The sequence below is a fragment of the Meleagris gallopavo genome, chromosome Z (assembly GCF_000146605.3).
Source record: "Meleagris gallopavo isolate NT-WF06-2002-E0010 breed Aviagen turkey brand Nicholas breeding stock chromosome Z, Turkey_5.1, whole genome shotgun sequence".
Classification (NCBI taxonomy): domain Eukaryota; kingdom Metazoa; phylum Chordata; class Aves; order Galliformes; family Phasianidae; genus Meleagris; species Meleagris gallopavo.
This window is the reverse complement of record NC_015041.2, coordinates 51888486-51903309: the sequence shown is the minus strand read 5'-3', so window position 1 is coordinate 51903309 and position 14824 is coordinate 51888486. Positions and strand designations below refer to the sequence as shown.

The window sequence follows — 14824 nt, the reverse complement described above, 5'->3', positions numbered from 1 at the left end:
CCAAAATATTTATAATCACATTTCAGTTCATTTATAAATAATAGGAATGGCAAATATAAATGAACTACATGATAACATCCAAAAACCATAGAAGCTATGTGGATGTCCCTCCTGCTCATCAAACAAAAGGTTTTAGTATTTTTATTTTTAATGAATGCCAGGTAAAGCTTGATAGGCTATCAATACACCTTGAGGAAGAATATTAAAAAAGTAATCTTGCAATAATGAGAATACTAAAATTTTGATTCCAGTGATGTAATTATCAATTATGAGTGGACTAGTATCCCTTTGATGTAAACAACTTTCTTGGTTTCTCCTACTGTACTTGAGACCTGAAATCAGCCAAATAATTTCACCAAGTTTACACAGAAAGCCTCTATACAAAACCATTTTTTCAGTTGCAGATATAGTATGGTTTTTTTTCTCTCTCATAATGAATATATTTTCACTAGTTTATTAACCAGATTTATCATGCTTAAATAGCTGTTCAGGAAGTGCATTACTGACCAATCTAAAATGAGCTACAGTTGTATGTGCAGTCATTAAGATAGCCAGTTGTGTTTCAGTGTGTCAACACACATTTCAGGAACAGTGTGTTGTACATGGTTTAGTGCAAATTGTAAAATGCCAACAATGACCAGCAGACTGACCAACAGGTAACAGTTGGACCCATTAAAGAGAGGAGTTTTACTGCTGTCTTAAAATACAGAGCCATTACTTATGTTAAGCAGTCAGGGAACAAATTAACTACTGAATAGGACAGCTGTAATCTGAATGGTTAAATTAGATCTATCACATCACTCTTAGCTTGAAATTAGAAGTAAACTAATATTACCTAGTATTACTTCTCTTATGTGTGTTTAGCTGTCCTTAGCTCCTTTTGCTGCATGCCCTTGAGCCAAAGAACCTCAACATGGTTTTTAAACCATTTAAACAAATTAAAACCTGGATTCTCAAGCTTTAATAATCTTGCTAAAATTAAACCAATGGAAATCCAATTTCCCAAGTATTAAGGTAGTATTTACTAACATGTACTTACCTCCACGATCTCGTGCTGCTAAATTCTGTCCTCTTTTTAAGGTAATGTCCAGTTGGTACATCCCGGGATCCGCAGAGGGAAAATCTGCATTACTAGGTCCAACTGAACTTGTTTTCTGGAGAAGAAAAAAATACAATTGTTGATGTTACTAAAAGTTTCAGATAAGGTTCATTTTTCCCTGGCACTATCATCTTGTTGAATTATGACCAAGCTTTATCTCATTCCCCCATCTTACAACTAACAGAACCAGTGCTTGTCTTCAGCATGACAGCACCCAAGAATCCCTTTTTTGTCATTGTCTGTGCAAAAGGATTCTTTGTTATTTATATTTACTATGGCAACCTTGCTTTTTAATTACATTCATTTTCCCTCCTGGTCTGCTAAGACAGGCTACTGCACTGCTTTGAAAATTATGTGAATTTTCCAGAGAACGATGGAAGGAAATTGGTGAAGAATATCCTTGGGGAAAATTGAAGAATATCCTACAGACAATAAATACAGTTCAAACTCTTTCATTTGCAATATATGCATTTTTGCTCTGACTGTTTGCCAAAGCGAAGATAGGATTCTCAGATTGTTTTTATGAATTGTATTAAAAGAAATAAAAAATTAAGGGAAGTCAGAAGAAAAGAAACCTCTCTGGACCACATGAATAGTAATTACACTGCTGTCCCCATTGACAAAAGAGAGAAATTGTATTTCCTCCTAAATTTATAAATTTTTGGAAAACAGTTCTGAACACATCTCTCTGTAAGTTGCATCTAATTACCATTAATGTTTTGAATACTGCATTTAATTTTAAGACTAGAATGGCTGTATATATTATTCATTCACAGTACAGATAGAAGTTTCACATATCATACACACAGAGCATCACCATTATGTCCTATGCTAGGATGTAAATCACAGAAGCATAGAAAAACTTAAGTTGGAAGGGACCTTAAAGATCATGTAGTTCCAACATTCCTGCCACCTAGATCAGACTGCTCAGGATGTCATCCAGCTTGATCCTGAACACTTCCAGGGACAGGATATCTCATATAGGGCAGCCTGTTTAGGCTCCTCAGCCTAAACCTCCTCAGCACCTCACCACTCTCTGAGTAAAAAATTTCTCCTTAACATCTAACCTAAATCTTTTAGTTTAAAGTCATTCCCCCTTATTCTATCATTATCAGACAGTGTAAAAAGTCAATCCCTCTCCTGCTTGTAAGCTCCCTTCATGTTTTGGAAGAGAGTAATGAGGTGTCTTCAGAACCTTCTCCAAGCTGAACAAGCCCATCTTCCTCAATCTTTCCTTATAGGAAAGATGCTCAGCCCTCTGAACATCTTCATGGCCTCATCTGGACCTACTCCAACAGCTTTCCATCCTTTCTAAAGATGGGGCTCACAAAGGCAAAGGAGAGAGGGGACAATCCCCTCCCTCTCCCTGCTGCCACCCCTCTTTAGATAAAGTGCAGAATACTGTTGGCCTTCCAGGCTGCAGGAACATACTGACGTGAGTCATGTCCAGCTTTTCTAAGACAAGTGATATGAATGGCTTGCTATAAGGTTACAAGTGCTCTGTAAGAAAAAAATATTCATTTAATTAATGTATGCTTTACTCTTGTTATCCCAAAGGAAAACTAAACCTAATATATTAACCTTTGCTGCAATATGCACAATGATGGCCAAACCAATTAGTGAGACATATGCTCATGAATTAGACACCAATGAAGATTTTCAAAACAAGTTCACTTCAGAGAAAACGGTGAGTTTTGATTGAGGGAAGGGGGTGTTAAAATCTTTCAAAGTTTATCTTCCAATTCTGTCCTTGTAAAGTAACTGCTGATGCACGCCTGAAACTACGAAAAGACCTTGTAAGACTATAGTAGAAGTCAACCTCCATCCACACTTCTACAGGATTAATTCCTTTAAGTCTCTCTTAAGAGAGACTCTACACAACCAGATACAAGGTTGAAAATAATAAAAAACAGAATTTCCACCTTGCCTTGGAAAGTTATGTAACAGAGTGTCAAGGACCTTTTCCCAAGACAACAAAGAGTAATAAGCAAGACAGGCAGTGATGGGAGCCAAGTTGGTCAGTTACAGTAATCAATGATGACATGTGAGAATATAGAAATGTTTAGTCCAGCAGTGCTACCTGACCAAGAATTTCTAAGAGGGAAGACAAGCACAAGAAACAGTCCTCCCTGTCACACTAATCTGTAGGCTAAAAAGTTACAGTCAGTTCTTCCAAAAAGGAAGAAGCTTGCAGCTGGAGAGACTGTGAAGCACGAGGGGCCCAAGCGCAGGGCAGGAGAAGCACGGGCCGGAGTTGCAGAGCAGCAGGCCTCAAGTCTTGCTCTTTACCTTCCTCTGCATTCCTCTGCGATGCTTAGCCTCTAGCAAGGACAGAAATAAGGAAAAAATTCATACTAGTCTGGCACTCAGTCTCATCCTGGCACTGGTGTTCATCAGAGTGTTACGAAAGATAAAAACTCAGCTCCAAAGTAAATCACCATCACTAATATTATCCCTCCACTTTCCTGTCTGTCTGCAGGAACTTGCAGGTACAAAAGAAGAACTGCATTTTTTTCCAATATTAATAACCTCTTCCTCCAATCCTCCTTGGGGAGTCCCTCTTCCCTTTTTGTTCTTTGTTACAATACAAGCCCTGTGTTAAAATTAATGCTATAAATGCTCCATATTCCTCACTTTTTTCTTTTTCACTCCTTTCCTATGCCTTTTGTGTGTGTGTGTGTGTGTGTGTGTGTGTGTGTCAAGCAGACCAGAAATGATTAGATAAGCAGTATAATAATACTGCAGGACATAAAGAGCTGAATGAAATAAAAATGAAAAAGAAAACAAATAGATATTAACTACTTGTAAGTATTAAGAAGTCAAGCCAGTCTTCTCACATTAGACAAACAATATTTGAATTATGTAAGTAAAAGTTGAGGTTGCCATAATAAATCAAGCCTTCAGTGAATCATTTTTTAACCGACATTTCAAAAGTTAACCATTAAAGTGGCAACTAGTAAAACATAAAGGACTACTTTAGTGCATTCTGCTCTAGTGAACTTAAGGTTAGAAATGTTTGGACAAGACATTTGGAAACATATCAAATCCTACAATTATCCCAAACACGCAAGTTTCAAAACCAAATTTTCTTAACTTCCATACTGCATGTAATCACATCAAGGAAGTAGATTCTTTGTAGCCATAAAAAGATTAATGAAGTTGTTGTGAGCCACAAGGCTGTATACTAATAGATGATGACATGAAGCCTGACAAGGTATGAACACACTTTAACTTTTAGTTTCTAAACGCACATAAGGTGTTGAAAATGCTTTTATTCTTTAATAAATCGTTGAGAAAAACGTTGAGATTCCAGACAAAGAGCATTAAGGCAATTAACTGCTGTTTCACATAAGTAAATCTTCTGTGGGATGGCAATGCCTTGATACAATTGAATTCATTTTTAATAGTTGTCTGTTATCATCTTAATTTAGAATATTCTTTCTAGCTAAATTATGATTTAATTATCAGAATCCCACAATTGCCCATAAAATCCAAATTAAATTATTTTAAAGGAAATTTCTGATTTCACACAGAGTAGGCAAACTTGTAGACAGAATTTTGATAAGAGATGGTAAAGATCCCCATCATCCTGCAAACTCTCCATGTGGAAAGGCTGAGAGAAAGGTCTCAATGACTACACAGTTCATCAATTGTGCTCTTCACTTAATAGACAGCATACAAGGCTTCCCTGGGTAGTTTTTTTACTGAACAGTTTCAGTAACACCATTAGCTGCTTTCACTTTCAGTAAGACATCCATGGTAAGATTTTCAACAATCAACACATAAAAAGAATAAATCTGCAGCTACAACTCACTTCTGACTTATAGCACACCAAATGATGTTGTAACATACCTGGTGTACACATCATTTATACAAGCTGGACTTAATACACAGCTTACACTTGGCAACACTTTTAATAACTCTTGTAAGCGGAACTCCTCCATTGAGTATCTGTTTTCCTATTTCAGTATTTTCTAAATGCAGCAGTTTAACAACCAGATCAATATATTTTTTAAACAGATGAGCACATGTTAACCATGTAAAAGAACTGCAAACTAGTTACATGTTAATAGCTGCACCACTAGTGAAAGGAAAAGCCATCTTATATTATGGTAAATACATTACTACCCATGTATGAAGTATTCCACTTCAATGTATGAAAAGAATGAAGCTGCTTTGATGGGCTAAAATTGCCGCCATTCCTGCACCATATCATTTTTCATAGCTTATTAAAAAACAGAAAGCACAGTGAATCTGATTATCGTCTCTATGGCATTACCAAAGTTAGGAGTATATCTTCTGAAGTCACATTACCATTACAGCTGAAAGCACACCACTAATTTTCAGGTTAATACATTCAGGTGTCCCCAGCTGACAACCTAGAGATTACTACCATCTCTGCCACTGCAAACCATGCATTGCCTTTTTCTGTCACCACGAATACTGACATTTTTCTTCAGAGTTATTACTAATGATTAACCACCTACACAAACCCAATAAATTAATGGTGCTCCTGCAATCCAAATCTGTAAGTAAGCAGGACTTTACTCCAGATATACAGAGCTTTTAAGAGATTTAAGGAACTCTCCACTGTAGAAACAGAGTAGCACTTCAGAGGAACAGATCTTAAAATTTGAATTTTTCTTTTGTTGTTTAATGCCAAAACTAAAATATTCAACGAATATTAAAAAAGAAAAACTACAACTGTAATATACCCCACCACCCCCTTCAGAAAGAGCCCAAATCTAGCACGTCCCTATAAATAAAACATCTGCTTGTAAAGTAAACAAATTTTAAAATTCTGAATATCTAAATATCTGTCAATTTAGGCAATTAATGAGAACTAATTGTGCTTCAGAAGTTATGAAAATAAAGTGATAAGCAATTTTCAATATTCCTGAAAATATTTGCCTAATCTAGACTTCTCATGATCATCATAATAACCTAAGCAACAATTTTTATTCTAGTGTTCCAACTGGTAGCAACAAAGAGCAACTGAAGAACATGAAAGAGAAAAGAGCCCCACACACTGTTTCATCTCATTCAATCTACTTTCTCAATAACGAGGCTGGATTACAATTTCAACCTATTTCAATACCAAAATAAAAGGACATACTGTGATTTTAAATCAGAAGTGTACAGAAACTGATAGAATGTTGTATATGCTAGTAATGTGGGTTTTGATTAACATATATGCTTCAGACAGGAGTGGCTACTTTGTTAGTTTGTCATATTCATATCTAGAGAAAAATACTGCTGTTATTTACAGCACGTGTGAAAAGCCTGAACTGTGCCTGAGAAGATTTACAATTGGATAAATTGTACTGATGACCTATGAAAGATTTTGCATTTGAGCTCTTTATTAGCTGAGGGCAACAGCACATACGTGCTGTCTGAAATGCATAGATTATGAAGAACTATAAATTCGAGATTATTTCTGCAGAATGAAGACATTGTTTATCTGAGAATTAATACACACACACACACACACAGATATACATACACACACACATTGATATGTGTCAGTATTTTCTGTATGCGAATAGTTTACATCATCAGGAAATACACTGTGGTTAACAGAGAGAAGTGTGCAAAATGTTCAGCCTCCTCTTTCCTGAGCTTTCTGGATATATGTGCTATTTAATCTGTTATTTAAAAATAACCCTTCAGAATAATAATAATAATAAAAAACAGTACTAAATATTTATATCTCTGCAGAATAAGTGGAATATTTTTTCTGACATCTGTACTATTGTTGCTCTTTGATACTGAAAGTGAGCATTTGCTTTCAGTTATTTTCAAATACAATAAAAGTGATCAATTTGAACAGCTTGCAAGATTTCCTTTTGAAAATGTAATAAATAGATGCACAAATAACAGTAGAAGATGTAAGCATATTAACATTTGGAAAGCTTTGTACTTAGAACTACATTTCAAGTCACATGTTTCAGAAGCAGCAGTCCTATCGAGCAGCAGAGGAAACCACACACTGATAGTAATAATCAGAGGAGATCTGGCTGAATTGTCCCTTCTTTCATCAACCTTCATGTTTTACTTGCTCAGTTTGCTACCTTTTATTCATTCAAGTCTACTATAAAATTTTACTACAACAGATTACTGACAGAGACTGAGATAATAAAGCAAGTAGAAAATAAAAACGGCCTTCACCAAAACCATGAGTTCGTGCTTGAATAAAGTAGCCACAATTTCCTTCCTTTTGGTCAGATTTCATCCTGATCCACATGCCTTGCCTAACTTCCTACAGTGTTTTTATGTTCCTTAGTTATATAAAAAAACATAAAATTCCTGCTCAGACTCCACTTTGTGAAAAGAAACTGCAGTATTCATCCCAAATTACTATAGGGTTATCTATTTCTTACCAACACAGTAGTTTACCTTGATACAATAAACTGTAAGCACACGGCTTTAAAATACAAACTTTTCAAGAACTGAGAAAGTGTTTTCATTTACAAGTAATGGTGGATAAATTTTTTCTTTTCTTCTTCTTTTTTTTTTTTAATAGCATTTTCCAAATCTTAATCCTCTTGATCTGTCAGAGTATATCATCTCGGCTTCCTTGTAATAGGTTCACAAAGAGGATTTTTTAGAAATTCCAAATAAATGTTACCACTTTGTTTTCCTTTGGTACTCTGATAAATTCAGAGGTTTTTAATACACTAGTTACAATTCTGTTACAGAAAACCTTAGAACTACTATATTAGGTATTCCAACTGCTACATTAGGAATTTGTAACTGAGGTTTGATCAAAGGCATAGGTACAAATATATCAGTGTTTTAAAATCATTTATTTTTTCCCAGCAGTCCTGTACACTGATCTTAGCAAAACTTGTTTTTGCTAGAAATTCTGGCCATTTAATACTTAGATTTTACACTCCAAACAAAGTGATTTGTTAAATTTCTCAGTTTGTGGTGGAACCACTTCTGTTAGCACAGATGATGCTTTTTCATTAAACTCAGAAATAGCAGATCCAGAGTAGGTTCCTATTGAACAGCTTTCCTAGTAGTGGTTGATGTAAAGAAACCTCTTTGCCATCGCCAGCAGCTCTATGGTCCCCTTAATCATGGGACGAAAACCTCACGTACCATTATGAGTATCTTTTCAAGAGAAGCTGGCAGCTGAATTTAAGGATGTGTTGTGTAATTCTATTTTGAATAAAATCACAGAGGAAATCAGGAATAAATTCAATATATGTGCTAGACAAATCAATACATTTCTGATTTATCATCTAATTATAACTTCAGATCATCACAATAGCTAGGGTACTCCAATTAATTTATCTTCAAAATAATACTGCACAACAGAATATGCTCAAGGAAACACTCTACTTTTTGATTTAGAAATGTAGGTAGGCTGCTCCAAAATTAATACCTTCTATTTTATTCTATTACCCACAGAGTCAGAGGTGGATGTTGGTGGTATGACAGGAGAGGTTGAACCTTCCCACCAATATCCCGTTACATGCTGTTGTGCAACCAATGGCAACAGAAGGTAGACTGACAGAATAGTGTCTGACATGGAAGCATACGTGAGGCAAATTGGTGTCAGTGAATTCCTCCATGTGGAAAAAATGGTATTCACTGACATTTGTCAACCCTCGCTGAAACTCACACAAACCAAACAGAGCACAGTGGGGCTGAGAATTTGCTCTATCAAATAGTGTTATTGTGCTCTTTGTACCTGTTGTAGTTTCCATGGGAATAAACAGGAGGCATTACTTTCAAAGCAACCTATTTATCCTTTGTAGAGAACAGGCAGCAATTCGTGGCCCAGAAAAGTAGCTGAAGGCTGGAGAACAGCTAGTACCTGGGCAAACAGCAAGGTGACAAGGAGTTATTACCAGAGGTACTCTTAGAGTTCTACTGTTCCTTAACACAGTCCTAATCAGAAATAAGCTGCGGGGTAGAATAGAGTTTACAAGGAAAAGTAGTAGTTATCTTTTTTGATCAGAAAAAAAAGATGCTTCATCGCATCATAATAAACCCCACCATTGTCTGATACATACCTAAGACAAAAAAATCAAGCCTACCGTTCAGTGACTTGATACACTGTCCACATTTTAGTTCACCATTAGCTGACATAAAATGAAAAAAACTGAGAAAGTAACCTGACCAGAATTTGTCAGAAAGATCTTGAAGTTCAGTCAATATTGGGACTGGACACTACCAATACCCTCTTAAAGACACCTGAATCTTGAACTGATTTATCAAATACCAGACAGGGAGAAATACTTTGCTAACAGAAGAATAAACAGAAGACATCAGAATGACAAGACAAATCCCAGATGCAGAAAAAAATAAATATTCTATGTAAATAAATAACAAAGAGACAATGAAAATTAAATTAAATGCAGGTATCTTTGAGATAGAAAGTCTGCCAGCTAACTGATGAAGTACTGGGTGTATAAGGCAGCATAACCACTCTCTTTCATTAGTCATGGAAGATACTTAAATTTTGTCCAGTTGTATCAGATAGTCTACTCCAGATTTGTACTATGGAGATGGATGACAAAATCTGAGATATTAGCTGATTTAGCCCCTTCCTATAGGAGAAGATCATAGTTGACTCTTCAGAAGGACAATTGCCTGTCTATCATAAAGGGATACAGATCTAATTCATTAGTAATTTGTATGTCTAGTCTGTTCTTACGGAGATGCTGAAGGAGTCTTAGAACTTTACAAGTGTGGGAATATTCTTAATTGACATCAGTTACAAGGAAGCATATATGAATCATAATCTCATTTTAAGAAGCTCTAAGATGGAATAGAAATAATAAACTGTCATTTTTTTCAGAAGACAAAGTAAAACCACCTTGCAATTTCCTTACTGCAAATAACACCATTAGCACAAAAATCACCACACACACACTTTTCCAAAGGTGAATTTGAGTAAAATAAGGAGTATTAGTAGAGTAACTGATGAATTCGTGGAAGCAAGTTTAAAGTGCTCATAATGCCAACATTTTTACAAATGGGAAAGCAGAGAATGAACGTATAGGAATTCCCATTAGCTGAGTGAATTCTAGTTTTGTAACATAGCCAAGCGCCAACAGGGCAGTTCTGGTGACCTAGACTGACATGGGTGACAGAAGACCACCAGAAGTGATCTTGCCCTGCCCTCTCAGAACCAATGACAGGCACACATTCCATTACTTTCAATGTTTGCTGTCCACATCATCTAAACTTTCCTTGTCTTTGTTTGATACAGGAACATTACAAGATTATGCAGTCCAGCTGAAATAACACAGATGCTGCCAGGCTACACCTCACAGGATGGACAGGTCTCAACCACTTCTCAGCTTAAAGAACACAGCACTGTGCTTGGGGAAATGGAGACAAAGACAGCTCTTCTTTACAGCCATGGCTGCTCTTCTCCTGGTCAGACAACTCACAGGTATCTGCTGCCCAAGGGTTTAATCCCAGATTGTTTTTTAGATAAAATGTCCCACTGGAAAGACAGGTAGTCATGTAAATCAGAACAGCATCTTCTGTCATGTATGTTACAGCGAGCAATGTACTTCCAGATCCAAAACAAGGTAAAATAGAAACGGGGAAAAAAACATGCAAATCAACTTCCAGCTAACCAAATTTATAAGGACAAATAATGTCTGGGACTTGGAAAAAAGCAGTGCTCTGCTAAAGCAATAGCTGAAGATAGAACTGGCATTCACAGGGACTTATTTCTACTCATCTAGCATCATCACTGTGCAACACCTCCAGCTGTGCCTCATTCATCATCACTACCAGAAAGCTCTTCACTCCAAGTGGGCTGGCATGTGCCCACACAGCAGAGTAAAAAGAATTGATTTCCTTCCATGAGCAGACAGCTTTCTAGAAATCCTATGGATAAACCCAGGTAATTAGAGCTGTCTGAAATTTAAGTGGACTCCTGGTGGAGGTGCTTCCTTTGCACTATTACTGATACACTTCTTGTGACCTCACCACTTGTGAATCTCTGTGATTCTTCCACTTGGGTTAACACATTCAAAGAGTGTTGTTAAAACAGAACAGTAATTATATTGAAACTCTAGAACAGTCAGTTGAAATTTGTTGCAGCATTTTTCTCTTCAATCTCATTCTCTGCCCCTTCATGCATTTTCATTTTATAGGGAAATTGAGTGAAGATTGTTTATAAGCAAAGCCTAGAATCACAAAGGAGAAAGGCTTGCTTATAGTTTTGGAGGTAACACTAGAAAAAATAATACTTATTTATTGATTTCTAAATAACAAATAGTATGCAAGAATTTCCAAAGCAAATTGTAATATGGGAGTATTTTGCTTTCCTGAGAAGAAAGTTACCAGCACACTACATTATCCCGCAGGAGCTTGGAGCTGATTAATGGCCTCAGACTTCACTTAAAAAAATTTCTCCCAGCCATTTACAGAAACAATTGCCTGCAACTGAAAGCTAATTTAAAAACATTTGTATGCAGGAACATGATAAATTGATTAGAGAGCAAAATGTTACAATCTATTTCAAGTGTAAACAAAAACCCTATAAAAAGTTAATTAAAAGCAGATTTTCATGACCCCTTATGGATGTTCCAAAGTTTCACCAGACTTTTTAGTTTTAGGAGGTTACTTGATGCTTGTCTCTATTCTCCACCTCTGGAGGGCTGCACTCAATGTCCCCAGGCCAGGGACCCTCCAGTTAAGCAGTGGTAAGGCTGATATTTGGAGCTACCATCCTCTGCCGAGTAGGAGCAGAGTATGTCCAAATTGTGCATAAACACTGCCACCGAGCATATCTATGCCATCATTTATGCTGCACTGCTCATGGATGTTTTAAATTAAACCCTTTCCCTTGCCCACTCCAGTCTTTTTCGCTTTCTGTAAAGCAATCTATTATTCTCAGAGGTATAATGATACGTTATACATCAGTATATAAACATAAGGTTGCTTCATGAATAAGCATGTAATATGCCTTCAATCCTAATTACAAATAATAAAAAAGCATCAGTTAATTCCCCCCCCAAAAAAATCTAGTTACAAAAAAAAAAAAACCTTAAGAAAAGAAAATTAGTTAAAAAGACTTATTAGTGTCTTAATCTAGTTGGTAGAACAGTTGCTAGTGGAAATATTGACATTATCAGTTACAATTAGACAAACAAACCAAACAACAATAACTAAGTAAATAAAAACAAGGAAAAAAAAGAAAAAAAGAAAGAAGTTTTCTCTTAATACAAAATAGACTCCATAGTCTTGTTATTTGTTCAGAAATCTATAGCTTTGGGATATCACTGTCTGTCATAAGACCTTCTATGCAGACCACAGAATCCATTTACCAGAAATTGACAGCATTCCTTTTTTTTTCTTTTCTGAACTAACAATGAAACCATAGATTTTCCAAGAGTAGTGATTAAATTCACTTCCAAATTCACTAGCCACATTCACAACCGCTGTACATCTAGCCAATTCAATGTGTTTAAATCAGGAGTATGTTTGCTATTAAATTATTTCCAAAAAAAATCTTGAAGCTTACTTTCCTTTTTCAAAAATTCCAGAAGTATAATCTTTTTCAGAAATGATTTGTTTAAACAGAGGAAATGAAAAGCATCATGAATCAAATTGTATTCTACTTTCATCTCTGCAGAATTACTCAGTTCCCAGGACAAACTAGGAGTACGAGTACTTTTGACCTATTTCGGTTTTGAGAAGATTATTTTAAGTTACATGGGATGAGTACATTTCTGCAAGAATGCATACATTTGCACTCAGGAACACATGATTCACAAAGAATGTGAATGGGGGAAATAAAAAAGGGTAAAAAATACACTGGACATACACAAATCAAAGTCACATACTCTTTCCCATTCCAAAGAAGCTTACATTCCTAAAATCATCGTTTTATAAACCGTAAAAATCATGTAGGCATTCCATTTTTTAGCTTTTTAATTTTTTTTTTCCTGAGACTAAGTCTTAGACAAAAGCAGTACCAACCTAATTTCTGAGAGCTAGCATTTCTATCATCCCTAGAGAAAGAAACCTGCCATATCAAGCACAAAAATCTTCTCACTTGCCTGAAGAGTGCAGAATTACACAGCAAGTCATGTCAAACATGGCCGATAAAGGATAACTCAACAGGGAAATAAAGACAGGTGTCAAATCCATATCAGAAGAAGTATCTGTGAACAATTAGCTATCTCCCTTTCAAAAGGAGAAATGCCTGAAGGTAATATGCCAGATTCCTCATTCCCCCAAGAGAAAATTACCTTCAGTCATTATATTTAAAAATAAACTGTCCACATTTTCATAACAGAAAACCATACTAAAATATCTCTAATTTAATTTTCCATGTTATTAACAATTATTAACAATATGCACACACTAAATAACTCAGGTTGTTCAGAAGTATTATGTGCCAAGTTTATGTTTTAAATTTTGTGAAATGTGAATGTTTTCAGAATATGGCATTTAAATTGTTCTGAACTCATTTTAAAATAAGTGATTCTACAACTATATCATTAAAGCAACACTAAACAGTTACAGAGAAACTTCAAACTTCCTTAGTGCTTGTTGTATTCATAGCTAAAAGATATACAAATAGAAAAATAAACATTTTAAAAATAAAGATTCCAATTTCACAATCAAAGCTAGTTTTAATTAAACATGACTTGCCTGGGTATTTTGATATTTTCAGTTGTCACTGAAGAATGATAGCATGCATTACAGCCATAAAATCCATGGAAAAATCCACATGCTATGTACTACAAGACAGGTATCTGAGAGCAACTGAAGAGGAAAAGCAGCAGTGTGATTTCAGTACTGCTTTCCTCCTCCATTCTATATGACTGTAAACATTAGTCCTGTACATCACGTCTTACATCTTACATCACCTGTAAGAGACTATGCTTCCATCCATGTGATACTCTAAAAGAAAGAAACAGTTTTCTTCACTCTGCATTAGCCACTTTGGGCATGCAGGTTCCATAAAAAGCAAATATTTAATTTCAAAAGAGCTGTAAATTATCTGCATTTTAAAACAGGATGCACACACATCATAATGCATTAGAACGCCAGACTTTATAAAGAAACTAAATTCCTACCTTATCAGGTCCAAAATGAAAAGTTCCTGCAGGTTTCACCCTATCCAGAATGCTATTGTAAGAATGAGTTGAAAATTCTTTGCTTCACAAAGGTATTTGCGAGCTGACAATTGCTCAGTAATACTGTTCACCTCCAGCTGGTAGCAACAGCTCTGTGCAAATATCACTTGACTACTGCTGTGAACTGCAGCTACTCAGAGTGAAAGTGAGACAAGACTTGATATGTGAATACGTTTCAACACTTATTCAGAGGAAATGACTCAACTATCTGCACATCTTCAAACACTAGAAACTGCTTCCTCCCTCTTTGCCCAATGCAGAGGAAGGTGTAAAAGAAAGGGTGCTGTCATTTATTTATTAAACAATGGCATGAACCACATATGAAAGTTCAACTCCTGAACACTAAATCCTAGATAACTCCTACACTGATATTTTCCATTAATAACTTGTGTGGAGAAATAATTCATTTAACTAATCAACACTTAGTTTTACTAAACAAACAAGTACTTCATGAAAATGAAAGAAAATACATGCTAGTGTGTATTTAGTGTATTTCTGAAGTATATCCAAATATATTAGTTTTGAAGGTATTTCAGAAATAATTTAAACAGATCTAAAAGTAATATTCAGTTAGCACCTGCTATTAATGTCTTAGAAAACT

The 14824-nt window shown here is 35.6% G+C and overlaps 1 protein-coding gene across 1 annotated transcript in view; it reads right to left on the bottom strand.

Annotated features, from left to right (window-relative positions):
• MCTP1 (multiple C2 and transmembrane domain containing 1) overlaps nucleotides 1-14824 on the bottom strand; it is a 219047-nt gene that overhangs the window by 141342 nt on the left and 62881 nt on the right. The gene's annotated exons all lie outside the window — the stretch shown is intronic.